This window comes from Camellia sinensis, chromosome 5, assembly GCF_055761805.1.
Source record: "Camellia sinensis isolate YWXY chromosome 5, ASM5576180v1, whole genome shotgun sequence".
Taxonomy (NCBI): Eukaryota; Viridiplantae; Streptophyta; class Magnoliopsida; order Ericales; family Theaceae; genus Camellia; species Camellia sinensis.
Window position 1 is genome coordinate 55,956,397 of NC_138965.1, and position 27,937 is coordinate 55,984,333.

Here is a 27,937-nt window from a genome sequence, read left to right on the forward strand (position 1 = left end):
GAAAAATATCTGTTGAAACATTGGTGGCCGGCTGGCCATCAGTGATGCCCGGCAGTGGCTTATTGATGGCCGATAGGCCTCATCAATGGCCGACAGTCCCATTTCATGGCCGGCAGTGCACCAAGAGGAGCATTCTGGAGGGACTGAAGCATGGTCCAAAAATGGGGCAGAAAGGATACAGGGTTTGGAAAGCTCAAACCTATGACGTTTCACCGCGAAATTCAAGTACTCGACGAGCCACCAAACTTATCACTGGATGTACCTGCAAGAACATCCAAATCTTGAGGACGGTAAAAAATGGGGTGTCTACAACCATCTTTGCCACCACAGATCCATTACTATCGCCGCTACTGCTGCCACCACTCCACCACCACCTCTTCTCCACTTCCATCGCCACAACCGCCACTACTACACAACCACTTTCGTTACTACTTCACTACCATTGTCACCTCACCACTACTATCACTACTATCACTACTACCACCACCAATCTTCCACCACCGTCATCACCACTCTACCACTGCCACCACTAACTCTCTTCCACCACCACTACCACCACTGCCACCGCTGCCACTTTACCACCACAATCATCACCTTTACAACACCACCGCTACTACTTCACCACCACCATTACCATCACTGCCGCTACTCCACCACCGCCACCCTTGCCACTGCAACACCACCATTACCACCATCACCTCTCTACTATTTCTATCACCACCACCACAACCATTGCCCCACCATTGCCATTACTACCGTTGACGCTACCATTTTTCTTCTACCACCACTGCCTTACTTTACCACTACCGTTGCCGCTACTCCATTTCCAGCGCCGCCGCTCCACTGCCACCACCACTACCACTCCCCCCCTATTTTCTTCATCTTCCCTTGCTCACAGTCGCTCATCTATCTCTCTGTCTCTCAGTCGCGCTCATCTCTCTCAACAGCGTAGCGCAGCAAAGACGGTGGCATGCAACGGCGTCCAATAGCGGCAGCATCTCTCTCAGTCGCTCATCTCTCTCTCTGTCTCTCTCTTTCTCTCTCAACGATGTCTCTCTCTTTCTCTCACGCACGCTCACTCAGTCTCTTTCTCTCTTGCGATCTCCGTCAACGTTACCACGATGGTTTTTCGGCGTGGTGAGTTTCCCTGTCTCGTTCTCTCATTCTCTTTTTCTCTCTCGTTCTCTCTTGTTTTGTATGTGTTTACAAAATTCTCGAGAAACAACAGTGCTGTCCATTTGGGCTTGTTTAGTAGATTTTTTTGAATCCTTTTTAGTTCCTTTAGCTACTCCAGATTCCATAAATTTAGCCTCTTCTCACTCTTTCAAGAATCAACCCAAGTCCCACACCTTTTGGCGGTTTCAGAATTGAAAATTTCTGCAGAGAAAGAGAAGAACTTTCGTTTTTGAACCCTCTCTGTTGCATCAAAAGTTCTTCCCCAACTTGGTACTCCACTTTTCTTCTACTATTTCAACTCATTTTGCTTGGTGCCTATTGGGTTATGTTGATTCTTGGTTCAGGGCTAGTTTGTTGCTATTTTCTTTTTTTTTTTTTTGCCAATAACTTTAATGGGTTTTATTTGGTTTTAAGTCCGTAGGTAAGAAGTAGTGAAATCAATACAATAACTAGTATTTTTGTTGAGAATTTGCAATTGTGTGCATTTTGTAAGTGGTTTTTGCACACCCACCATGTGTTTGTGTGTTTGTTTGAAAGAGATAAAAAGTTGCAGTAAACTAGAATTTGGATGTGAAAATATCATTATCAAGTTGATTTTTTTATGACTGAACTACAAATAAACTAAGCACTTTAGATCATTAAATTAGACCAGTAATAGATTTTATGAGACTTGTGAACAAAAAAGAATCTTTCCTCTTTCTCATATTTTCATTGTGGATAAAACACTAGTTTCACACCATATTGAGTTAGACACCTTACTTCTAATTAAATAGGCACACGATTAATTCAAGGGCCATGCTAATGACATCAAGATTGATTAGTTTTTTTTTTTTGATATCTTTTTTGCTTGTTTTAATTACGGGTCAATGTAGACTATTCACACTTTTGGTTCACGAGCATGATCTTGCCTCTGAAATTCAAAACAAATAATTATGAAGAAATCAATATTAATTTTTTAGAGCATGACCTGAAGTTGTTTAAATAATTATCACCAAGTTTAAATATTATAGTGTCATATTGGTTATTTGTGTTGTGCAACTCATGCTAGATTTGAAGCTGGTTTTATGGTGTGGGGTCTTTGCAAATCTTGTTTGTGAATTATAATTAATTGTATTATTTTATACTTGTTGGTCTTAATCAAACTTTTGGTATGTCTTATTTATTATTGTGGCCTAAGTTTCCAAATTCATGTATTGATTTGTTGGGGACATACATGCCTAACTATAATTGGTGGGTGGTGTTGATCTGGAGTTTTGGTGCAATGAGGAGCCAAAGATTAGCTCATTCAACAGTAATTTTGATCTACCCCATAAACAGCTGTAAGTACTGAATTGATGTTTTCAAATCTTTTTGAATAATTTACGGTTTTAAGATTAGCTCATTCAATTGATTTAGTGCTATATATCTGTCATGACTGAAAGGGACATTCTAATTTTATAGAATTTTGGTTGAGTTTATTTGAATTTTCAATAATATTATGCATGGGTGTTTCAACGAGAATAGGCCAATGTGGAAGGACCACTAAGTATTTTGTTTTGCAAGTTGAGGTTGTAGATGTCTGTTAAGCCTGACCATTACTTTCTTTCATGTTGTTAGTAAATTATGGCTTTATGTTCTCCAGGATTTTCAAGCATTGAAAATATCACGAGATGAATGACAAATATTTGATTGCTTAATGATAAAATTAGAAGCAAAATAGAATTTGAAATCTCAAGGCAGGTTTTGGGTCAATTCTATTCTATGGTGTTTGAAATCCAAGTTTTATTGTATAAATTAACTAGAAACAAAGAAAGAAATAGAAGCTCAGTGAACAAACAATGAATAGGTGTTGATTTTCTGTACTTTGTCTAGTTTTGCTCAACAGCCTCAACTTCAGTCTATTATCAAATTTTGTTAGTTTGTGTTTGTTTTCATTTCTTCATAGTTATGCTCAGTTTTTAAGAGAAATAGATGTTGATTGAAGTCAATTTGCATGTTGTTTCATTTTTTGTAATCAAATATGGTCATAGAATTTTTAAGAGGAATATGTGTTGATTGATCCAAGTATGCAGAATTTTTAGCTAGAATGATTTATATTTTTTAAACTACAATCAATGTGTCTTCAGTTTTCAGGTCATAGAATCCAAACCAACCATCAATTTGACATTCCAAACAGTGAATATTTGTGCCTAGTCAACATGTTTAAGCTTAAAGTACTAATGTTTCTTCATCTTTTTCTTTGATTTTTATTATCCTTGTGTAGGTTTTGTTGCTAGAGCGTTGCTACTGCTGGAGGGCTAGATTTCAAGATTTAGCATAGTTAAATGGAGGTTTTATAAATTATTAGAAACACTGCAAATTGGCTTCTTCTTGCCTAATTGAATAATATTCACCTCTTTCTTGAATAATCAATGGGGTTTTACCTTACTAATGAACATGCTTATGTGACATATCATGCTATGCTTTTCTATTCTCCAGCTAAAAAAAAAAATGTATCTCGTCATCTTCTTGTCATTTCTTTTCTTTCCCCCCCTCCCCCTTCTTCTTCTTCTCCTTCTTCTCTAATTCAAATATAATTTGAGTTTTTATCTTTCTTTTCCAGAGTATTTGAAAAGTCACTACAGTATGTCAAGCACTTTAGCTGCTACAAGAATCAAGATTCTATCAGACAAGCTCGAGAGTATCCTTTAATTATATGAAAATATTGCAACTTTATTTCAATTTTTTGAACTGTAAAAGACAATGAGATGAGCACCTCCATTTTTTGCTTGGCATTTTCTTTATGGTATATTAGTTTTCTCAAAGATTGGATTGGACTGCTATAATTAATATTGCTAGTATAAAGAGGCAAAAGCTTAACCATTCCTCTCCATCCTGAATATTGTAATCTTGGTTAATAAAGCTCTTACAGTCTCAGTACTTATTTACTTTCACCTGTGTGCTCTCATTCCATACCAAATCTTCCTTGAATGATGATCTATCTCCATTTGCTTCTTTAGTTACTAGTTCCTTTGTTTTCTTTTTGCTATAGCTATTTTTTCCTTATCTTCTCTTTCACTTTTTTGCCTAATGATTCTTTTTTTTTTTTTTTTTTTGGTTATTCCTTTGTTTTCATTTTGGCTTCCCTTTTTTTCTATCTTAAGAGCTACAATCAGATTGTCAATCAAGTTTCAATATCCATTGAAACAGTCTTGGGGATTAATTTGTTTGCAACATTTGTAGGAGTCATATGGATATCCTCCGACAACAACACATTAATTCTGGCAAACAAATTATGTGATTCAAGATTAAGATAGTTTTTCTTCTACTGCTTGCTTATGATCTGTTATAGCTATAAGTTTTGTGTAATCTTCATGTTAAATATAATTAAGTTTAGGTGAATGTTTTTCTTTGAACACTTATTAGTTATACTGTGTTTTTCTTTGAATGTTTTGGCCTCAGGTTTTGTGGATCTTGTAATCGAGTTAAGGTCACTCTTCAATGGCCTTAGACAGGATTTGACGAGCAGGTATCTTCTACACATTGATATATATATATATATATATACACGCATGTACACAATCACACACGTGGATGAGGTTAAAGGTGAGCCTACCGACAACCCATACTGGACGTACGAGGTTGAGAGTGAACCTACTAAAAACTCAGACATGTTGTATTTGTTGTATGGGTTGTTGGTAGAGGTTGCGGGTGAACCTACTGAAAACCCATGTATGTTGTTTTATTTATTGTAGCATTATTAAAAACCCATATATGTTAAATGGAAATGCAACATCAAGAAAAAAGAAAAAGAAACATAACCAATTAAATATCTAATACATCTTCATAAGTCATAATAATATATGCATGGATATAGGACGGGACGCTAGGTTTGAAAACTGTGGTGACCCTAATGTTTGGTAATTACACTTGAAACCCTAAGCCTCAGGTTAATTGCATTTTAGTCTCAAATTTCATAAAATTGTACAAAATGGTCCAATAAAGAATAATTATTCTGTATTTTATTTTTTATTATAATTAAATCCTAGAACACCACTTTATAATTGGAAAAACCCTAACACTTGGCTTTTATTTATTTTACCTCCTAGTTTCTAAATTAATTCATACATTTTATTTATTTATTTATTTATTTTAGCCAAGTTGCATATTTACTAATTCTTTGAATCTTTATTATTTATTTTAGAAAATAAATAGCCATAAACATCTTTAAATAAATATTTTTATTATTTATTTTATTTTTTATTTGAGCAAATTAGTGGAAAAAAATATCTAGATATTTATAAGTTGCTTAAGCATTAAGTCAGAAGGGTAGAATGGTCATTTCAACCCAATTCATGGCCTATAAAATTGAGAAGCATTGTCTCAACTCCTGTCTCACGTTTTTAGCAGCTCAAGGAGAAGGTGAGAGGGGGAGAGGGTGATCAAGGGAAGTAGAGAAAAAAAAAAAAAAAAAAGAAGAAGAAAAAGAAGGAAAAGTGATTCAAGAAGGTAAGAACACCTCTTCCTCTTGTCTTCTCCAATTATTTCACCATCACATCCTATTGTTTAGATGCCCTCTTGTGTTCCATATTAACGGGAACTAGAGCATTTGGTGTATATAAAAGTGTGGGTTTGAGTTAGTGACATTGTCTTGCAAATCTGTCAAATTAGGCACTACTGTAACTTCTCAAATTTAAAAGAAATATCAAATTTATTTATTTCTCAAATATGAATTTAGTGTAGGCTATTTGGTGTGTTTAGAGCTTGTGATAATTTTATTAGCCCCTAATTGTTTGTTTTTAGGGCTTGGATATTTTGTTTAAAATCTGGTCCTGAATCTCTGAAAAACAATCCACTTCTTGTAATTTTATAAAATTTCAGAAAAATCATCTCAGGTTGGTTCTTTTATAAAAATTTAGGATTTTTAGTCCTCTTTTCAATGGAATTTATTTGGGTGAAAAGCATTGGGTAGATTGAGAGGAAAGCTAGTTTTCCCAAAGGATGGCAAATCTGGACAGGTTTTCGAATATAGCTTGTAGATGAATTTCTAGAGGTGATGTGCGAATTCTTAGAATTGGAGTTGAAACTAGATTGGTTAATTATTATTTATGTGCAATTTCAGCCCCTAATTTGACCTAGAAGTATTTTTCCCAAAGTACTCTTGTTAGCCCTGCAGAATCGAATAGTGCGGGAAATGGTGTTTTATTGTGTTATTTGTCTCTAAGTGTTTCAAAGCATTCCTAATGTTATTTGCTTGCCTTACCATACCTATGTATGACTATCATGAGCTAGATTTCCTTTCTTATATTTGTCTCATGCTCTTTTATATTACCGAATTACCAAATGTGACTAACTTGCTTGGCAAAAGATCTAATAAATGGGAAATGGAAAGGGGTTGGTAATGGGTGACGTTCACCCTTGTGCTTTAAAATGATTTATGTAATATATATGTGAATGATATTAAAACCAAATGAGTTAAGTCTTGCGCAAGCGGTCTAAGCGAGCCCCTAGGTTAACACGGAAGTGTTAAGACTCGATGCAGTGGTTTCAGGGTGTAAGCGAGCCCTTTGGTATGGCATGTGCAGGGTGTAAGCGAGCCCTTTGCTATGGCATGTGCAGGGTGTAAGCGATCCCTTTGGTATGGCATGTGTAGGGTGTAAGCGAGCCCTAGGCACGATTTGGGTGTAAGCAAGGCCACTTGTTTGGCTGTCCCTTTTGAGGTCCATCAATGTCACTGACCGGTAAACAACCAGAAGGTGGGCATAGGTGGTAAGGTCTGCAAAGCAGCAAAAGGGGGAGTTCTGAATAGTCTAGTGTTCAATCCTTGTGGTTGGGTAGAAGAATCTCTTTGGGAGATTCTAGATGTCTGGTCTAACTGCTAATTTATAGAACTATTGTATGCTATGTTACCCAATTTGTTCTGTGTATGGTTGATTTGTTGATAGAAGATATGGGGGTGTGTGTGTTTTTACTGGGCATTCCAAGCTCATGGCGTGTCATGCTAGGTGATGAAGCAGTTTACAATGGTGAAGGTTATTTCGAACGCAAATAAGATGAAGTGTTGGAGCTATGGTTCATTTGAAGACATAGACTAGTTGTTTTTTTCCTTTTGACTTTTGGTTTGGCAATGTTTTGATAATCCTGTAATGGAACATAAACAAATTATCTGTGATTTTAACTCTGGTTATATATGTATATTAAGATGTCTTGGTTATCTATCCTACTTGTGTTGTATTATTGTACGTATTTAATGGCCTGGAAGTTGGGGCGTTACAGAATGGTATCAGAGCTTAGGTTCAATCCTTACCCACGCATTTCGACTTCAAGCGATTTGATGATCACCTACGAAGGGAAGTAGTGTTAACTTTGAATAGGGCAACGTGTTGAACATTAGATACAATATAGAAGTAGGGGTCTACGAGTCTTCTCATTTCATATTTGTAACCTTGTTTGATGTCGTTCACTTCAAGATTAAGTCATTACCATCTGGTCTTACTTTATATTTTTCAATTATACCATTTGCAACCTTGAGCCTTGATTATGCCATCTTGTTTGAGAATTTTTTATAAAAATTGCAATTTCTTTATTCGATGACGAATCTTGGATATTCAGTTTGAAACGCGGATGGCCAACGCAGTTTCAAGTTAAATATCTAACTTAGTCACTATCTCTATGACCTTGACCACATAAAAGTCGTAAATCGTAATCCATCCGTATTTCAGATAATCCTTACATTAATTGATGCAATTACTATAATATTCTTTCATCTCCACGTCGTATTCCTTTTACTAATCCAATTTTCACAGTCATGTAGTTGTTTTTTTGCCTATATATATATATGTGTGTGTGTGTGTGTGTGTGAAGTTGTGTTGTGTGCTCCCCTATATTTGTTATTTACTACTTGATCTTATTATTTTAAACATCGTAGGATAATTAAACCATAACTTTAAGATTAGTTGATTACCCTTGAGAATTGCCTCCATAATTAGACTCCAACTTATGCCTCACCCTGTACTACGAGCAGAAAGAAAAAAAAAATAGTGAACCACACTCGAGCCAACGGCTACACCTAGACAAGCAATAACACACGAGCTCGCAAGCAATAAAGCAATAAGAATGAAGTATCATGTAATTGAAATCCCGAGAATGAACCAATACTCGTGCCTGAAATCTTGAGTAGCATTGGAAACGAGATTCTAGAAGAATTGGGTCAATTGAGGGGGAAAATGCAAGAAAGTTCGAATGGGAGCTAGACCCAATGATCAAAGGAAGAGGACGAAGACCCGTTAGTAATTAGAGGTAACATCGTACTCTATAATTCTTGGGTTCACGCTCTATTCGATTATGGCGCACCATTGTCTTTTTAAATAAAAGCATCATGTGTTAAATCGTTAGGTCTTACATGTAAACCTTTAAAAACTACTTGAAGTATTGCATCACCTTTCGGAGGAAGTGTTAGTGCGAATTAGAAGTGTCAGGTCTACGATTGATTTGCGACCTTGTGGTCAGGGACACATTTGATTTTGACATAATCTTAGGTATGGAATGACTATCTGCCCACTGAGCGGTGATTGATTGCTACCAGAAGAGGGTGACGACTTACGCACCTGATGGGAGGTGTTTCCAATTTAAGGGGGGATAGAGAGAAGAGTCTGAGCACGACAATACAGTAGTATAATCAACTTGCTGCGAGTTCTGGTTGAAGGAAGTCAAATTTTTGGGGCACGTTGTGTCTGAGCACAGGATTGCAGTAGACCCTGCCAAGGTAGAAGCAGTATTAGATTGGAGCGAGACGTAGGATATACGGTATATTGTGATGTGTCTAAGGATGGGTTAGGCTGTGTGTTAATGCAAAAAGGGACGGTGGTGGCTTACGGCTCTAGGTAACTAAAACCGCATGAAAGGAATTATCTAACACACGATCTAGAGTTGACAGTGATGCTTTTTGCGTTAAAGCAATGGCGTCATTATTTGTATGGTGAATAATTTGAGATTTTCACGGATCATAAGAGCTTGAAGTATTTGTTCACACAGAAGAACATGAAGATAAGACAAAGACGGTGGATGGAATATCTCGAACATTACCATTTTACTGTATCTTATTATCCTAGCAAAGCTAATGTGGTGGCATATGCCCTAAGTTACAAGAACCAGGGGATTATTGTTAGCCTGGCACTCAAGGAATGGAACATGGTCGGAACACTTAATGAGTTTGGAATACAGATGAAAGCCTAGGACGATAAGGTATAAATTGGTGCTCAAATCGTTACGCCCAAATTACTGAACGAGGTAATAGAGTCACAGAAGTATGATCAGGAGGCGGCATGTATAAAAGCACGAATAGCATCCGGCGATCCTACACCTAATTGGACAATTCACTCGGATGGAAGTTTGAGACATCAAGGCAGTGTGTTTGTGCCATAAGATGAGTCGCTTAGAGAAAAAGTTCTGAAAAAGTTCCATCATTTGTTGTTTGTAGTGCACACAGGAGGGATGAAAGTGTACCAAGACTTAAAACACCAATATTGGTGGAACAGAATAAAGAAACTACAGAAAATGTGAAACTTATTCAACGAAGATTAGTGGAAACTCAAGATCGTTAGAAGAGTTATGCAGATAAAGAAGACCTCTAACTTACATTATCGGTGATGTTGTCTTGAAAATTCAGCCCTGCCAAGGTATCATTCGTTTTGGAAAGAAAGGAAAATTATCACCTTGATATATCGAACCCTTCGAGATACTTCAGAAAATTAGAGAGGTTGCATACAAATTGGTTCTACCCTTGCAATTGGTTGGAGTACATGATATTTTCCACATATCTATGTTGCGAAAGTACATTATGCACCATTCTCACATCATCAGCTGGGAAGAAATTCAACTCAACGAAGACGCTACCTTCGAGGAGGGACCGGTAGCAATTATGGACAGACAATTCAACCTCTTAAGATACTCTAGCATCACCATGAGACGTGAGGTGTATATTTACTATTTGAAGACGCGATGTGGGAAAATTATTCACAACTATTTGAGACGTGAGGTACGATTTAATTTCGAGGACGAAATGTATTTAAGGGGGACAGGTTGTAGAGACCCTATTTTTTGGTAATTACACTTGAAACCCTAAGCCTCAGGTTAATTGCATTTTAGTCTCAAATTTCATAAAATTGTACAAAATGGTCCAATAAAGAATAATTTTTATGTATTTTATTTTGTATTATAATTAAATCCTAGAATACCACTTTATAATTGGAAAAACCCTAACACTTGGCTTTTATTTATTTTACCTCATAGTTTCTAAATTAATTAATACATTTTATTTATTTATTTTAGCCTAGTTGCATATTTACTAATTTTTTGAATCTTTATTATTTATTTTATTCTTTATTTGAGCAAATTAGTGGAAAAAAATATCTAGATATTTATAAGTTGCTTAGGCATTAAGTTAGAAGGGTAAAATGGTCTTTTCAACCCAATTTGTGGCCTATAAAATTGAGAAGCATTGATTGTCTCAACTCCTCTCTCACATTTTTAGCAGCTCAAGGAGAAGGTGAGAGAGGGAGAGGGTGATCAAGGGAAGTAGAGAAAAAAAAAATAAGAAGAAAAAGAAGGAAAAGTGATTCAAGAAGGTAAGAACACCTCTTTCTCTTGTCTCCTCCAATTCTTTCACCATCCCATCCTATTGTTTAGATGCCCTCTTGTGTTCTATATTAATGGGAAATAGAGCATTTGATGTATATAAAAGTGTGGGTTTGAGTCAGTGACATTGTCTTGCAAATCTGTCAAATTAGGCACTGCTGTAACTTCTCAAATTTAAAAGAAATATCAAATTTATTTATTTCTCAAATCTGAATTTAGTGTAGGCTATTTGGTGTGTTTAGAGCTTGTGATAATTTTATTAGCCCCTAATTGTATGTTTTTGGGGCTTGGATATTTTGTTGAAAATCTGGTCCTGAATCTCTAAAAAACAGTCCACTTCTTGCAATTTTATAAAATTCCAGAAAAATCATCTTAGGTTGGTTCTTTTATAAAAATTTACTATTTTGAGCCCTCTTTTCAATGGAATTTATTTGGGTGAAAATCAATCGGTAGATTGCGAGGAAAGCTAGTTTTCCCAAAGGATGACAAATCTGGACAGGTTTTCGAATATAGCTTGTAGATGAATTTTTGGAGGTGATGTGAAAATTCTGAGAATTGGAGTTGAAACTAGACAGGTTAATTATTATTTATGTGCAATTTCAGCCCCTAATTTGACCTAGAAGTATTTTTCCCAAAGTACTCTTTTTAGCCCTGCAGAATCGAACAGTGCTGGAAATGGTGTTTTATTGTGTTATTTGTCTTTAAGTGTTTCAAAACATTCCTAATGTTATTTGCTTGCCTTACCATACCTATGTATGACTATCATGAGCTAGATTTCCTTTCTTATGTTTGTTTCATGCTCTTTTATATTACCGAATTACCAAATGTGACTAACTTGCATGGCAAAAGATCTAAAAAATGGGAAATGGAATGGGGTTGGTAATGGGTAACGTTCACCCTTGTGCTTCAGAATGATTTATGTAATATACATGTGAATGATATTAAAACAAAATGAGTTAATTCATGCACAAGCGGTCTAAGCGAGCCCCTAAGTTGACACGGATGTATTAAGACTCGATGCAGTGGTTTCAGGGTGTAAGCGAGCCCTTTGGTGTGGCATGTTCTGGGTGCAAGCGATCCCTTTGGTATGGCATGTGCAGGGTGTAAGTGAGCCCTTTGGTATGATACATGTAGGGTGTAAGCGAGCCCTAGGCACGATTTGGTATGGTATGTGCAGGGTGTAACCGAGCCCTAGGCACGATTTGGGTGTAAGCAAGCCCACTTGTTTGGCCGTCCCTTTTGAGGTCCATCAATGTCATTGACCGGTAAACAACCGGAAGGTGGGCATAGGTGGTAAGGTCTGCAAAGCAGCAAAATGGGGAGTTCTCAATAGTCTGGTGTTCAATCCTTGTGGTTGGGTAGAAGGATCTCTTTAGGAGATTCTAGATGTCTAGTCTAACTACTAATTTATAGAACTATTGTATGCTATGTTACCCAATTTGTTCTGTGTATGGTTTATTGGTTGATAGAAGATATGAGGGTGTGTGTGTTTTTACTGGACATTCCAAGCTCATGGCGTGTCATGCCAGGTGATGAAGCAGTTTACAATGGTGAAGGTTATTTCGAAGGAAAATAAGATGAAGTGTTGGAGCTATGGTTCATTTGAAGACATAGACTAGTTGTTTTATTTCCTTTTGACTTTTGGTTTGGGAATGTTTTGGTAATCCTGTAGTGGAACATAAACAAATTATCTATGATTTTAACTCTGGTTATATATGTATATTAAGATGTTTTGGTTATCTATCCTACTTGTGTTGTATTATTGTATGTATTTAATGGCCTGGAAGTTGGGGCGTTACAAAAACTATGTAGAAAAATACATTTTTTTCAAACTAAGTAAAAAAATACACTTTTCCAATGCTTAGGCTTGAAAATAGCCCACTTGGGGCTAAAATCTTGAAAAAGTCCTAAGATGGCCCGAGAACACCCCTAACACCTCGGGAGGGACCAATGTAAGTTGTAGAAACTTACAAAACTAGCACGGGACTCCCGGTTTGAAAACTAAGTCAAAAAATGCACTTTTCTGACACTTAGGCTTGAAAATAGGCCATCGGGGGCCAAAATAGTATAACCACCAGAAGAAGGCCCGGGGAACACCCCGAACACCTTGGGAGGAACCAATGTAAGTTGTGGAAACTTATGAAACTAGCACGGGACTCTAGGCTTGAAAAATGCAGCTTTCCAACACTTAGGCTTGAAAATAGGTCATCGGGGGCCAACATTGTGAAATAGCCACAAGAAGGCTTGGGGAACACCATGAACACTTCAGAAGGGACCAATGTAAGTTTTGAAAACTTACAGAACTAGCAGGAGACTCCCAGTTTGAAAACTAAGTCTAACAATTCACTTTTCCAATACTTAAACTTGAAAATAGGCCATCGAGGGCTAAAATTGTGAAACAACCTTGAGAAGGCGCAAGGAACACCCCGAACACCTCGGAAGGGACCAATGTAAGTTTTGAAAACTTACAGAACTAGCATAGGACTCCCGGTTTGAAAACTAAGTTGAAAAATGCATTTTTCCAACAATTAGGCTTGAAAATTGGTCATCAGTGCCCAAAATCGTGAAACAACCACAAGACGGCTTTGGGAACACCCCTAACACCTCAAAAGGGACCATTGTAACTTATAAAAACTTACAAAACTAGCACGAGACTCCCAGTTTGAAAACTAAGCCAAAAACTGCATTTTTCCAACACTTAGGCTTGAAAATAGGCCATCGGGGGCCAAAATCATGTAACAGCCACGAGAAAGGCCAGGGAACAACCTGAACACCTCAGAAGGGACCAATGTAAGTTATGGAAACTTATGGAACTAGCACGGGACTCTCGGTTTGAAAAATGCACTTTTCCAACACTTAGGCTTGAAAATAGGCCATTGGGGGCCAAAATTGTGAAACAACCGCAAGAAGGCCCAAGGAACACCCTGAACACCTCAGAAAGGACCAATGTAAGTTGTGAAAATTTATGGAACTATAAAGAGACTCCCGGTTTGAAAACTAAGTTGAAAAATGCAGTTTTCCAAAACTTACGTTTGAAAAATGTTAAATTGTACATTTGATTGATAAAATAATAATTGTCTTCCTTTTCTTTTTCTTTTTTTGTTTTTTGTTTTGTTTTGTTGTAGATTGGAGATTAGATATGGATGTGTTTGGTAATCTACAGAGCAGAAGCTTGCTCATTTTGTGTTTTTGTTAATATTACCTTATATGTATTTTGGTTGCGATGTAAATTTTATATTTTTTTGGGTATTAGGGGATATGTTTGGTAATCCACACTTGATATTATATTTTTATGGATATTAGGAGACATTTTTTTTTGTGGATATTAGGAGACGTGTTTGGTAATCCAAAGTTGATATTGTATTTTTGTGGATATTATGAGACATTTCGACTATGGTATTTATAAAAATGAACAGATTTTTGTATTGATCTGTAATAGATATTTTATTGAACAGGTTAATAAAATGCACAAGGAATTTTTACTGAAAGGAAAAATTAAAAATTGGAAATAATAGCCTCATTTAAAAATTTTAATTATTATTAGCGACGAAATAAGAAACCGTTGCTATTAGTTTTGAAACAACATGACGAATAATTTTGTCATAAATGATATAGTTCCAAACAAATAATTTTGTCACACTTGCTGAATATTTCGTCGCTAAATTGAAATATTTGGTGACAATTTTTTTCTTTTCATTGAAGAATTTTGTTTTGTGCTCATTTTAGTGACGAATGTTTTTGTCACCTTAATCTATATCATTGCTTAGGATAAATTTCGTCACTAAAACCTCTATCTTCATATTTGGTGAGGAAATATTTTGTGGCAAAAACAGTTAAAATAAAATATTATCTAATTCTAGTGACGAAATTGATGTTATAGAGGACGAAAAATGCAACATTTAGAGATGAAAAATTTTATCGCCAAAAATGAAAAATAGGCGACGAAATGATTTTTTGTCACCAGCTACTTTCGGCGACAACGTATAGGCGACGAACGTGGTGACAAAATTATTTTGTTGCAGATCACTTTGGTGACGAAAATTTGATGTTTGGAGACAAAATGAGTTTGTCACCAAAGACGTTTTTTGTTGTAGTGGATGTCACCACTCTGGTATATAACCTAGGTGCGTGTGCATCATTTGCAATTGTGTGGTAAGTGATGCATTGGTATTTGTTTTAACCAAGCGCGAGTCAGAATTGCTTGTGGCCATTGTTAGTGGTTAGGTAGGAACGACATTCCACGGGGAGTTGCCTATAACTAACTTGATCGACCATTATTCTTGAGCACTGAAATTTATTACAACCTCTATTTGATTATTACTTCCACTATATATTATGATCATGCCATTATTCTGTATTGGATTGGGAAGAAGGGACGGGGTGTGTGTGTATTTACTGGGCATTCGAAACTCATGGAGTTTCATGCCAAGTATTGAAGACTATTAGTCGGTCGAAAGCGAAATTGAAGCATTTGAAGACGTATGACTACCCCAGGAGAATTAGAAACAAGTTTTGTAAACGTGTTTTGGGATTGTAAGTGTTAAATCTCCTATTGTATTTAAGACATAATTTTTTCATTATTATTTTACTTATATATCTATACATATCTTTTGTATGAACTATCTATTATTTTCTCGTAGAATTATGTAGACCTTGTGTTAATACCTTGTTAAGATCTGTAAAAAAGGTAGCTTCGCTATCGAAGGTTGTTGGACTTTGAAGGGAGTCTATATTGACTCCTCTGACCTTCCTGAGATCATACTTAGTTATTGACCAAATGACTCAATAGTGACGTTTCCTAGACTTGTAACCTTAAATAAACCATGTATTTATTTGTTAATATATTCCTTGATGTTCTCAATTTTTGGTGTGTCACAAGTTTGTTTGGATTTATTGAATGTAAATTAGTAGGTTTCATTATTATGTATGATTTCTTGTGAATCAAAGTATATCTTCTCTTTGATGGATTTTCTTAGTTTTTAGGATGGTTGATGGTGATGGGGTTGGTACACTAACGTGACAATGGTAGTGGCAGTGATAGTCAGGACGGTTGTTTGGTTGATAAAGGAGAGAGGGAAGTTTGGGTGAGAGAGGAGAAGATAATAGGTGAATTTGGATCTATAATTTGAATGTAATTTTTTTTTTTTTGAACTTTTTTCATTTAAATGTGATGGTAGGGGGAAAATTGACCACAATTTAAATAGGTAATGGGTGTGGACGAGCCCGAGGGCTTTGTATGTCACAGTTCAGACTCAAATGTCACGGTTCTTAATCTGATCTCACAATGTGCGATGTGAGATTGATAAATCACCAAAGAGTACAAATCCGGCAAATCGTTTTGGAAAACTGATTTTTGTAAAGAAGTGCCAAACATGGACTGCTTTGCCAGATATAGAGCAGCCACCCAAATGTTTTATTTTGGGAGAATTTAGGAAACCCTGACTCGTGCCGAAGGCCACGTGTCCGTCATCACCAAAGTTGCCTTGGTTCGGAAACTTGGGTACGATTGGGGAAGGTCATTTCATGAGCACCCCCGCTCGCCGATCAAAGATCGGCCACTACCAAGCATGATATCTCGTTTTTGAAAACACATGTGCTCTTATTCCGATCAATTAGCTAGAATTACTATGTTTTGCGCACAACAAATAAGTATAAACTAGATCGCCTAATTTGGAACAAAGCATTGCATATCCGTTTGTTTGAAAAATGGTTTGAAGTTTGCTACTTGCAAGTAGGCCAAAATACGGATTTCAATGAATTGCTCCAATTAAAGTAAACCAACCTTCACCCACAGGCATTCAAGCAGTTAATCACATAAGTAGATAGTCTCATGGCAAGCATGCTTTCATGGCAACATTAACACACATGCAGTATTCTAAAGCGTAAACACTCATAGTGTACTCCAAGCCAAAAAAGAGAACTAGTTAGAAAGCATGCGTGATCCTAGTTCATGTCAAAATGGCTAATGCAACACATGCGAAAATGTAGCTAAAATAGGCTCGGCTATTCTAGAAATGTCATGTGAAGTGCAACTTGATACATGTATTCAATTAGGAATTGAAATACAATGCAGTTAGTATGATGCGCCGAGCCCGGTGCATGCAATACAGATGAATGGATACAAACATGCAAGCATAAGGTATGCTAATTAAAATATGCCCTAAAACTAACCATCGTAAGCGGTTAAGTAAAAGGGAGAAAGAAATGGGGATTGGAAGACATGCATCACACACACGCACGCTTATTACAACAATTGACTCTCTCGAGGGAGAGACCGAATAAAGAGCTAACTAGCTAATCTAAGCTAATTAAACTAATTATTACACAACAAATTAATTAACTAATCCTAGTTAATTAATTATTACACAACAAATTGAAATAGCTAAGGCATTAACTATTAAATTACAAACAAAAGCAAAAGCTAGCTATCTAAGCATGGCAGCTAAGGAAAGCAGTAAATCAAGAGCCTTGAAGCAAGGAGGATGCATGCACCTCTAGTCACCTCGTTCGGAAATCCAATGCGATGCCCAATTCGCCTCTGTTTGCAATCTGCTCTCAAGAACTTGTACAAAGCTCCAGAAAGATGAAATTCCACCCTGGGAATCTTGTGGGAGGGTGGCCGACCACTTTTGGTCCCTGCATATACCTGCTGACCACTTTTTTGTTGTTGAAAAACTAGAAAAGTGGTCGGCCAGCTAGTTTTTCTGGCTAGCCGACCAGTTGTTGCTGTTGGACTGCACTTTGCTGCAACAGAGAGCAAGAAAAGGCATGGCAATGTATTTGCAGTATGTGTGCACAACCACCCTCCCTATTATGTCATGAACTCAAGGGAGTGTAGGTTCTCGACCCTCAGGCCACCAATCGCGCATTTCCATGCATGATGGCCGAGAGACAAAGTTGCACAATTCAATATGGAATGAATGCACAAGTAAACACATAAAGCCTAAAACTCTATCCTGGATGATCAAGAGCGTCGGTGACCGGGAATTAAGGCACGTTTCATCACTTGAAGTATGAAACATCCCTCGTTTCCCGTGTTTGGACTAACACCTATTCTAAACACGATGCAACACAAACATGGCAAACATGCAATGCAACTACATGGCATACACAATGCTATGGACAATATGGCATACTCAATGCAATATGATCATGGCATACTCAATGCAAACAACAACATAACATGCACAACACATTGTAACATGGCATACACAATGCAACAATGGACTTAAACCAAAATGGATAGGCCTTAGCCATGCCCAAATCATGGCCATAGGTGATGAAATGAAGGCACAAAACACAAAGCATGCATGCACAATGCATTGGCCAATCAAGTAGGCCAAAGAGCACAACTCTCAAGAGTGCTCAAAGAGTGAAAAAATGCAGAAGTGTAGCAACACTAAGTGCACTGAAACGAAGCATGAAATGATGCCAAGTCATTCAAACAAGGCAAGTATGACATGCGAGGGTCCTAAGGCATGAAAGCTAGCAAAGAGCAACACAAAGGAGGCATGCAATACATGGTACTAAAGCATGAACTAAGCATGGACAAAGCTTAAATAGGTCAAAACAAAGACCTAAACATGCTGAGATGAGGGCCCAAATACCTAGGCATGCAAGCATACAAGCTAGGCCATAAGTAAGGCAACAATGCACTACATTTAAAGACATTCAAAGCATGAATGAAGTAGGAAAATAAGCATTCTATAAGCTCTAAAATGAAGTATTAAATGATGCCAAATCATCTAAATAGCTCAAAGATAACATGCATGAAGCATCTAAACACAAAGCTAGCAAGGCCAATTGCACTACAGCTATACAGAGCATGAAGCATATGACTAAGGCAACCCAAAACAGTCCTAGTACATGTCAAAATGATACTAAAATATGTATGGAAGAAAGCCAAAATGAGCTAGCATGAAGGGCATAAGACACATTGCATACAAGGCAAATAGGGTGGATTACACTACACCTATTAAGACCAAGCATGGGATGACTTAAGTAACAAAAATCAGAGTTATATCTTAGAAAAATAACCCCAAAAACATACTAAAATGATGGCTCGCAAGCAAAGAGATGAAGGCATACGCAATGTCTCATGTTAAGGCATAAAACACAAACTCTCCAAAGTATGGAATAAGTGAAAATGCAAGTGTACGGCCACACTACATGGATTGAAATAACATAACTAATGATGCCAAATCATTGAAATGAGCCAAGTAATGCATGCTAGAGGATTCAATGCACAAAGCCTACAAGCTAGATTGAACCAAGGCTATACAAAGCAAGTCATGCATGACCAAATCAACCAAAATCAGAGCTAAAGCATGTTAAAACATGGACAAAATCTTCAGGAAGTTAAGCCAAAAGCATGCTAAAAGGACATGTTACAACATGAGGCATGTTAGGCTAATTCAAGGAAATGCACTACAAGTGCATGGAGCATGAAAAGGATAACCAAACCAACCCTAAACAGAGGTATGACATGGTAAAATAAGCCCAAGAACATGCTGAAATGAACACAACATAAGCTAGAATGACATGCTACTTCACGGAGCATACAAAGCTAGTGTGTGTGATTTACACTACAAGTGTATTAGGTATGCAAGAGCCAACCAAACCAACCCAAAACAGATCTAAGGCATGTTAAAACAACACCAAAAACCTACTGAGATGGCTCCAAAACAAGCTAGAAAGACATGCTCAAACATGAGGCATACAAGAGTAGTTTGTGTGATTTACACTACAAGTGTATTAACCATGCATGGAGTGACCAAGGCAAGTAAAAATAGTGGTATGCCTCAGCAAAATAACCACAAATACAAGCTAAGAACAAGCTAACACAAGCTTGGTAAAGATGCTCAAATATAAGGCATATTAAGGCATGTAAAGAAGATGCAAGGAGAGGGGATGGCCCTCTCCTCGTTGGGACTTTAAAACACCATCCCCACCACTAAAATCCATAAATACAAGGTGGTCCTGAAGCTCACAAAAAAGGCACAACAATGAGGCCAAACAAGGCCTAAGAGGAGGTAAACAACCCCAAACACAAAAGTGATCTGAACAACTATTTTAAGCATGCAAAAACCAAACTTTTATCAGTTATAAGCTAAGCTGAAAACAGAATTAAAGATAGGCTAAAAGCTTAAGCAAGAAAAGGGGATCTAAAGTTCAAAAGCTCACCCTTGAAGGCCCTCTTTATAACTGCAACGCCAGCAACCTTTTTGAACTTAAACCAGTCCAAGAACACCAAAATCAACCTCCTAGCACCTCAGCAACCCAAGAAAGGTGTTTGAGTGTGTGTTTGTGTGTTAAAGTAAGACAAATCTACACTTTTAAACACAAAAATGAAGAACAAGAGTGATATAGAGACAATGCTATATCTATCCTCCTCCCCACAGATTTTCTAAACCTGGAGAAGGGAGGAGGGGCCTCCCTCTTATAGAAGAGGAAAGCAAAAGCTTCTAGGAGAAGCTAAGCAACAAGCCAATCCCTCCATACACATGTATGGAGGATGGCTCAAATGCTCTCCAGCTGTGCCACCTGGCACAAAATATCTCCAAAAATGTGTGAAAAAGCAGCCGACCACCTGAAGTGGTCGGCCTACTACTTACAGTGGTCAGCCGACCACTTTAAGTGGTCCACAGGGACAAAAATTGGTCGGCCATGGTGGGAGAGAGTCCAGGGCACAAAAACAAGCAAGTGGAGTGGTGGTCAACTAGAAAAGATGGCCCAAAGACCAAGAAAGCCAGTTACCTGACAAGAAAACTGGCTAGCAAAAGGAAAAGCGGTCGGCCAGAAGAAATACTGATCTCTCACCTTTGTACCACCTTCCAAACAAGGAAAACAAGGTTTGTACCAAAAACAAACAAAAGCGGATGCAAGATGAGAAATCGGGAGACAAAACACGCGGCTAAAAATCCTAAAAACTGGCTGATGAGCATCAAAAGTGGTATGCAACCACAAAAGTGGTCTCCCGGACCACAGTGTCCGTCTAGGCAGAGGCAACAAGGTGTGGTTCAAAAATCACGCCAAACGGAGAACGTTAAGCGGTCCTAAGACAAGGCGCGCGTCCGAAGGCTCCAAAAATCGAAAACTAGTCTCCAAACGGGAAAAGTGGCCTGCGATCACGAAAAGTAGTCTACGACCACAAAGAGATGGTCTACAAGACCTCTCCCTTCCTCCGAGAAGAGAAAACAAGATTCGGTCCGCAAATCGAGCCAAAGTTCCTGAATCGTACCCAAGTTCCCAAACCAAGGCAACTTTGGTGATGACGGACACGTCGCCTTCGGCACGAGTTAGGGTTTCCTAAATTCTCCCAAAATAAAACATTTAGGTGGTGACTCTGTATCTGGCAAAGCAGTCCATGCTTGGCACTTCTTTACAAAAATCAGTTTTCCAAAACGATTTGCTAGATTTGGACTCTTTGGTGATTTATCAATCTCACATCGCACATTGTGAGATCAGATTAAGAACCGTGACATTTGAGTCCAAACTGTAGTATGCAAAGTCCAAGGGTGCGTCTACAGTTTCTGGCAACTTTGTTGGGGAATTAGAGAACTTGACTCGAACTTATGATATCTTGTTTTGACTACACTTATGTGTTTCTTTGCATTGCATTTGCATTGGTGCGCCTAGGACACCATGTTTTTCGTCTGCTATTCCTGAACGTTTTACCAGAGGCTTGCTTGGAAAAGCGTGCCATATGGCTAACCGACTATAGGCTTTGCCACGATGGGAACACAAACCCCGATTTTTACCGGGGCACCCTTTTGACCATTCGACCTAGTGCATATTTGGAATCCATAGTGACTAGTCCAAACTAGGACAGGTTGCTTACCCTATTCTAGGTTGTTTGAAACCACTGTATGCGTAGTGAAACTCTAGCTTCTGACAAAATAGGACAGGGAAGCCCTACCCCAACATAGGGGTGTTTTTGGCTCTCATTTGCTTGCTACGTGCTTTTAGAGTGTGCCTCTACAAGAATGCACGTATCAGTTTGCAAGTCTGGGTATCAGGCCTTCGGGCATCAGTATTAGTGTTTTGAGAATCAGTTATATCTGCAGGTATAAGATTCAGTTTTGGGGTAGTAATGTGGGGAACAAGGATCAGTGGTAGAATACAGTTATTCAGCTATGTTCATGTCTGTATTGGTGAAATTGGGTTGAGATGTTGCATGTTTTCTCTTTTGCTAGGTAGTCTTGGGGAGCGTAGCTTCAGAAGGTTCCAATATCCCCTAAGTACACCGGACTTGTGCTAATAGACTTTGTCAGGTTAGAGATTCAGTTCAGAGCAGCCAGTGTTTTCTTTCACCAGTGGTAAGGCAAAGAAAGGCCAGTCGGGCGTAGATCGCCAGTTCAACAGTCCTCAGATCAGCAGTCATTATCCATCTCACCTGTGCGCAGTGGGGTTGAGATATCTACTTTTACCTCAGGGAGATATATCGGTTGTTCAGTTAGATCAGCACAATATGGCATCTGTGGAGGATATGATGCGTCAGCTCCAGGAGAGTATGCAAGCCATGCAGCAGGATGTTGTCCGTCAAGCAGAGTTTGCCGCACGCCAGGCCGAGGTTATGGCCCAACAGGCATAAATGATTGCTAGACTTCAGCAACAACCATAGCAAGCTAGAGCATTTGCTTCACACCCACCTCCTCCCTCACCTAGAGTTCCAATACTCGGGGAGATTGCAAATGTCCTGGAAAATACGGACATTCCAATGGGGCCAGCTCCGCCCCCAATCCTACCCCAGCTATCCAAAGCGCCCACCAATCTAGTGGATTCACCGTTTGAGTTCGAGGTGGATCCAACGGTGCTGAAAGTGAGCAAGTTAGAAAAGCTGTTCAAGAAGGCTCAAGGGGCACATTCCATTCCAGACATAGAGGATAGTTATACCAACTCAGTGGTGACATTATGTAGACGTCCCCGAACGCCCCGGGAGGGAATCCCCCCCCTCCCCGTTCTGTTCGTTTTGGGCTCACTACAGTTCAGGACTCTCAAATTGTCACGGTTCTTAATCTGAACCAAAGAATCCAAATCCGGCAAATCGTTTTGAGAAACAAATTTTTGAAAAGAAGTGCCAAACATGGACTGCTTTGCCAGATACATAGTCGCCACCTAAATATTTTTTATGGCAGAATTTAGGAAACCCTGACTCGGTGCCAAAGGCCACGTGTCCGTCATCACCAAAGTTGCCTCGGCTCGAGAGCTTGGGTACGATTGGGGAAGGTCTGCTATGAGCACCCCCTCTCGCTCGATCCGAAGATCGGCCTCTACTAACCGTGATATCTGACTTTGAAAACGTTATGTGTTCTTATTCCGATTATTAGCCTAGAATTACTACGTTATGCGCACAGCAAACAAGTATAGACCAAATCGCCTGAATTGGAACGAAGCATTGCATATCCGTTTGTTTTAAAAAAACAGTTTGAAATTTGCTACTCGCAAGTAGGCTAAAGCACGGATTTCAACGAGTTGTTCCAACTCAAACAATCCAACCTTCACCCACAGGCATTCAAGCAGTTTATATCACATAAGCATCTAGCCTCATGGTAATCATGCTATCATGTTAACGTTCACACTCATGTGAGATGCTAAAGCGTAAAGAGCTCACCTAGTACTCCGTGCCAAAACAAGAACATGTTAGCAATCATGCATGATCCAAGTCCATGTTTAAATGCCTAACGCAACGCATACGAAATGTCACTAGAGTAGGCTCGGCTAGTCTATAAATGATATATGAAAATGCACAAGTAGCATGTATTCAAGTTAGATTTGAAATACTTATGCAGTTAGTATGATGTACCGAGCCTGGTGCATGCAAGACTAATGAATGATGCATGCATGCATAACATAAGGTATGCTAAAGTAAACATGTCCTAATACTAACCATCAAAAGCAGGTAAGTAAAAGGGGGAAAGAAATGGGGGTTGGAAGACATGCACACACGCACCCACACTTATTACAGATTTGCCCTCGCTCGGAGGGACCGAAAGAATAATACAAGTTAATTAACCTACAAGCTAATTAAATATTAAAAATCAATTAATTAATTAACAAATTGACTAATCTAATGAAAGTAGTAAACAGCCCTGGGAAGAGGGCCCAATGCAATGCGCGCTCGGTTCCACTCAGAAAGTCACTGCCATGCACAAGTTGCCTCTGCTTTGACTGCTCTGGTTCTCTGAAAATTGCACAACTCCCAAGGTTGCTTCTCTGAGTGTTGTGGAACACCACCGGCTGAGTGGGATCATCACCGGCCATTTTGAAGTGGTCATCGACCATCCGTTGAGCTCTCGGCCAAATATATTTGGTCGATCGGCAGTATATATGGCCGGCCGGCCAAAACTTCCTGTAGAAACCTGTTTGACAGCAGCAGAGGGCAGGCAAGGCATGGCAATGCGTTTCAAGCAGTGTATGCACCAACCACACTCCTTATCATATTTATGACTCAAAGGAGGATAAGCCTCGATTCTCAGGCCACCAATCTCGTATTTCCATGCATGATGGCCCAAGGGACCAAGTATGCATTTTGATTTCAAATGCAATGCACACACACAAACAAAGACCCAATCCCTATCACTAGATCAAGGGACAAGGCATGCATGCTAGATGGAATGCAACCTAGGCATGCAAACTAGTATGCTATATGGTATGGTGGGGAGCATGCAAACATGCAATGTACACTAGGTACGCAACATTAGGTACGCAACCTAAGCAAACAATGCAAATAAGCATGTCACAATTATGCAAGCTAATGAAGCATGCGAGATGTGATCTAATCATGCAAGTGTGCAAGACATGCGAACATGCTAGCAACTTGACCAAGGGAATGCATGCCAAATGCAAGTGATTTCAAGCATGCAATACATGTAACCAAGACATGCAAACGTGGATTAATGCAACAACATTTGAATAGCATGCAAAAGATGAACTTAAACTAAATTAGGCAGCTCTCAACTAGGCCCAAAACAATGGCTAACATGCTCAAGAATGGGAGCCAAAACACATACAAATAGGCATGCATGTAAGGTCCAACACTTAGGCACATAGAGACAAATTTTAAGCACACTTAAAAGAGGAACAACATGGGCATATGGCATGCAATGTAAGCTTTGAAAATCATGTTAATAATGGTGCCAAAACAAGCAAACAAGGTAAGCATGGCATGCGACAATGGTCCAAGATTCAAGGCAAGCCGAAGGGGGATTGAACTACACTTAATGCAACCACACATGGCATGAATTAAGTGACCAAAACCAGAGTTTTAGCATGCTAAAACAAAGCCAAAAGACCACTTAGATGGCATCTAAATGACTTACACATGGAAGCATACACAATGACCAAACATGGAGCATACAACACAACCTCTTAAAGCATCAAAGGAGCATTAAATGCAAGCATACAAGCATGTTAAGAGGACTGAAATGATGCTATAAGTGGTGCCAAACCACTGAAATAAATCAAACAATGCATGCTCAACACTTCACATACTTAAAGCCTACAAGCTAATAATGCAAAGGAGCTATGCAATACATGTTATAGTTGACCAAAACAACCAAAAACAGACCTTAAACATGGCAAAACAAGTACGAAAGCTTCACAAAGCTAGGCCAAAAGCATGCTTGAACAAGGGTTAAAACCTAGATGCATGTTAAGGCTACAATATGGCATTACAAGGCATGTGTGCTAAGCAAGCTTGGTGTACCAAAACCAACTAAAAGCAGAGGCATATTATGACATAATAAGCATGAAAATCAGCTAAGGCATGGCCAACACACACTTAGACTAGATGCTCATTAAAGAGGCAAAAATGACCCTTTTCAAGGACAACAAGGAGAGGGGGTGGCCCTCTCCTTCCTAGGACCTCAAGGCACCATCCTCACCTCTGAAATCCCTCAAGATTTTAGTGGTGAGGAGGTCCAAACACAATGGTCCCGGAGCTCAACCAAAATGGTACAAAACAAGGGCCAAACAAGCCTTAAGAGGGGACTATTTAGAGCACTAAAAATCAGAACTTTTATATGTTGTACACAAAGCTCAAAAATAGATGCAAGGTAGGAAAAAATGCAATGAAAAAATGGGGAATAAAGGGACAAGTTTCTTACCCTTGTAGACCCTCTTCACCAATGGTGAACCAGCTGGTTCTTCAAGCTCAAACCAGCTCTACAACTCCAAAAACAACCATCAAGGGCCTCAGCTCCAAGAAAAGGTGTGATGGTGGGTGTTTGTGTGCAAAATTAAGACAAAACACACACAATACACAAGAGAGAGAGAGTTATAGAGATGGAGGATATATGAACCCTAACCCTAAAACTCAAAACCCTCTGAAAAATCTTGTCTAAATTGTCTAACCCCTAAACAAGAGAGAGGAGGTTCTCTTTTGTAGACAAATGGCCTTGTAAAGCTTCCAAAGGAAGCTAACAAGAGGGCAATCCCTCCATACACGTGTATGGAGGGGGTGAAAGTGTATGCCAGCTGCACAAAAATATCTGCAAAAGCAGATGCACTGTAGTCGGCCGGCCAAAAATGCAATTGACCAAAAAAAGATAGCCGGCCGGCCATCTATAGTGCCGGCCGGCCAAACATTTGGCCGGTGGCAACAAAACACAGCCGATGGCCTCAAGCCATGGCCGGTGGAGTGTGGGGATGGCTCACAAGCCATTCCCTGCCCCTCCAAGGCAAAGCACAAGTGTTTGGTGCAAAACCAGGCACAAAACAGTCGAGTCGAGAGATCCTGAGGCAAGGCGCGTAGCCAAGACCTCCGGGAACTCAAGACGAACACAAACATGGATGATCACCGAGTGTTCAAGCGGTGACATCCAAGTCTTAAGGACGGTCAAAAATGGAGTGTCTACAGTTGCCCCTCTTTGACAAAACTCGAAAGTCATAACGATGACGGGAGTGAATGTCAAAGCCCAGAGACGACCCATTTTTGACAAGGCCGAAGACTTAGACAAACATGTAAGACAAACAAGATATGCGCCCGAAGGCAGGGGCAAAATGCAAGACAATGCACAAAGCCGAACATAGCTTATAATCATGCAAAGAAAGCTGTAACAAAGCATAATAATGCAACAGTTTTAAGCTAGCATACACCGAACTACACTACAATGAAGAAAGGATGTAAGAGATTTATGCAATTCTCAATACGTCTCACGCAGAGGATACAATACCTGTCTGGTTTGTCTGGTTGCACCAGCCTCAAATGAACCGTACATACAATATCGTGCCTGCAAAGAAAGCAACTTAACAGGTACGATATCGTTAGCAACATGCATAACATGCAAAATGAATGCAAAATGATATGTAATATATACAAAACTATGTATAAATAATGCAAATGAAAATGCAATGCAATGCAATTGGATGATGATCCGATCATGAGCGGTTCAAAACCACACAAATGTCAAATAGATTGATGAAGGTAACAAGTCCGTCTACCATAGCAAAGGTCACACAAAACTATGAGTGACATAGACGGACACAAGAACAAGTAATTGGGTGGAATGACATAAGTGGGGAATGATCCGCTAACGAAAGAACATGATCCTAATGCAAAAATTACACCACAATGTAATATGTATGATGGATATGGCACGCGGGCCAAACCAAATGCCTTCAGAGTAACTTTGAAGGCATTTGTTACCACCTTCCAAGACAAGTTCCTACCATCCATAGTGATGGAGAAGTTGATGAAGCAATTCTTGAAGCTCAAGCAATTGAGCACACCAATTTCGAGGCAGCATTTACTAGCCTTTCGAGGTTCGCGCCTGAATTGTGGCGATAGAAGAATGTCATTGCACTAAGTTTGAGAAGATATTGATGGCTGGACTCCTTTTCAAGGTTGCCTGTTTTATGATTCGAGATTACGGGTGTCTGGTTGAATCGGCAGCCCATTTGGAAGTGGTTATACAAACAGAGGAGGAGCGTATGAGAGGCTCTAGAGGAAGGAGGCAAGAGTTTCAGAGCAATGCGAAGGATAGCAAAAGGCAGAGGGGTTCTACCCCGCAGTAGTCCCTGGTTCAACAGTCTAGATCCATCTTTCTTATGTCGAGTTCTATTTCAAGAAGAGGTAATTAGGGTGGATTCACGTGCTTCAAGTGTGGTCAGTTGGGCCACAAGTCCCTGACTTGCCTATAGAAAGGAGGAAGGAAATAACCAGCAC

General features: G+C 39.0%; 1 long non-coding RNA gene across 2 annotated transcripts; it reads left to right on the plus strand.

Moving 5' to 3' along the window:
* Nucleotides 1-864: 864 nt before the first annotated feature.
* Nucleotides 865-4,968, plus strand: LOC145790642 (uncharacterized). Of its 2 annotated transcripts, XR_014329527.1 has the most exons (3): nt 865-2,495; nt 3,419-3,485; nt 3,758-4,968. It is a non-coding gene; the product is annotated as an uncharacterized LOC145790642 (long non-coding RNA). The 2 variants fall into 2 exon arrangements; XR_014329526.1 differs by lacking the exon at nt 3,758-4,968 and having other exon boundaries at nt 878-2,495; nt 3,419-3,599.
* Nucleotides 4,969-27,937: the final 22,969 nt, after the last annotated feature.